At 37.9% G+C, this 2,066-nt stretch overlaps 1 long non-coding RNA gene across 1 annotated transcript; it reads left to right on the forward strand.

Moving 5' to 3' along the window:
- The first annotated feature begins 341 nt into the window (after nucleotides 1–341).
- On the forward strand, nucleotides 342–1,032 carry LOC104959275 (uncharacterized). The gene is made up of 3 exons (XR_799844.1): nucleotides 342–466; nucleotides 600–715; nucleotides 970–1,032. It is a non-coding gene; the product is annotated as an uncharacterized lncRNA (long non-coding RNA).
- Nucleotides 1,033–2,066: the final 1,034 nt, after the last annotated feature.

The following is a 2,066-nucleotide window of genomic DNA, read 5'->3' on the forward strand; positions in this document are numbered from 1 at the left end:
CAGTAGTTGATCGTGGTACTATTAAATAAACTTATATATTAATTAAACCTTACAGTTTAAAGAGCTTCATTATTGGCGTTAAAAATTAATCTTAAATGCAGAAAAAGCAGTGCTCTTGGAAATCTGAGAAGCCTCAACAGTCATTCTGCTGTCTCATCATCATGTACAGTATGTGTATGCAAGTCTTTCAGGAGCTTTAGGGGGTGAACAAATCCTGATGTATTCCACAATGTAGAATCAATTATGTTTAATGTACCTAATCTAAAACCACATTTTCAGAAATGATGACATGTTATTAATTGTAACCTTCATGTGAACACCCTTCTTGTGTTCAGGCTCTTCCATGCAGGAGAAGAGGAGTTTCGAACAGAGTTCAAAGTGCCTCCCTTCCAGGACTGCATCCTCAGTTTCCTGGGTTTCTTAGATGAAGATAAGGCCAACATGGAGGAGAGGACTCTCAAACATGGTCAGTGTCATTAAACCTGTGCAGCAGTGAATATACACATTGTTTCATACAATGCAAACACTTGTATTGTACAATTGTATTTTGCACATGAACACTTATTTTCATCATCATATCCCTTTTCTCTGTCTCCAAGGTGGCACTTATCTTGAGGTTGGAGACGAGCGCTGTACACACATGGTGGTGGAGGAAAACTCAGTAAAGGAGCTGCCATTTCCTCCCTCCAGTAAACTCTTTGTGGTCAAACAGGAGGTAGGGTTTTTTGTTTAAGAGAAGTTTAACACCTCTGATACTACTTTAGCACCATTTTGACAAAACAGGGTATTGTCTTGAGTTCTAAATGATCGTTTTAATGTATTTCCCTATTTCAGTAAATAATATGAGCCATGGTAGCATGGTGGATTGGGTGAAGTTATATCCCCCTTGCTAGTTTTATTGACTTCAAAGGAAGTTTTGGTCCTTATAAAACCAGAGTTTTTTTTTTTTTTTTCTCCCTTCTGTGTTAGTGGTTCTGGGGAAGCATACAGATGGACGCTCGGGCCGGAGAGTCCATGTACCTCTACGAGAAGGTGAGTGCATTATCGCTAGGGGTTGGGTATATGACTGAAATTTAGATTCACATTCATTTTTTTGTTGTGTTTTTTGCGCAGTACTTTATCACGGTATTACAAAATAAAATAAATGATTTACATGATTCTGCCTTACTTCATTCTATGCGGTATGTATGGGAAAATATCTTGAGAAAAATATTAGAAATAGCAAGAAATAAAACGTTGTGTTATTGACTCCTAAAAGCAATAACATAATGTATATACCTTTTTTGAGAAATACCCTGCCCCATAATGTAGTTATGTAGTATATGTAAGCACATCTTTTCAGATTTAACAGCCATGCTTTCATTTTGAGGTTGTGAATGAACTCTGTTGCTAAGCAACCACAATATGAGCAAATGTTTTTTTTCACAATCGTTTTATTTATTTCAAATATTTAAAAGCTCTAAAGTAATGGGTGCCATATCATTTGTGATCCGACAAGCCAAACTAATAAGGAAATTATTCTATATTAACATCTTTAATAGGTTAAATAAACAGAAAGCTTTACGTCTCAATCATAGAATATCCAGAGATTTGGCGTGCTGACCTTTGCCCACCATAAGTCATAGAGTTCTCATTAAATCAGACAGCAAAGATGATCTGTGGAGAGCTGGCTGTAGCAACGCAGTCTGTGTGGAAACAACACATCACAGGTTTTATACTGCCTGTACATAGCCGATACAATGGTACCTGTTTATATGAAACTGTGTGTGTGTGTGTGTGTGTGTGTGTGTGTGTGTGTGTGTGTGTGTGTGTGTGTGTGTGTGTGTGTGTGTGTGTGTGTGTGTGTGTGTGTGTGTGTGTGTCTAAATGTAATACGTCACTATACCCAAGAAGTAAACAATGGAAAAAGAGAAATCTCAAACGAGGTGTTCTGGGGCAGCATAGACAAGTATTTTCTGCGTTAGAGTTCTAATCGCTACAGGGTGTACTTTGAGGGTTTGTGACTCTGCAGACCGTTTACATGCAGAAAAACCTTCATAACACACAAGGGGACGGGTAATAACCAG

This window comes from Notothenia coriiceps, unplaced genomic scaffold (assembly GCF_000735185.1).
Source record: "Notothenia coriiceps isolate Sejong01 unplaced genomic scaffold, NC01 NC01_scaffold00030206, whole genome shotgun sequence".
Taxonomy (NCBI): Eukaryota; Metazoa; Chordata; class Actinopteri; order Perciformes; family Nototheniidae; genus Notothenia; species Notothenia coriiceps.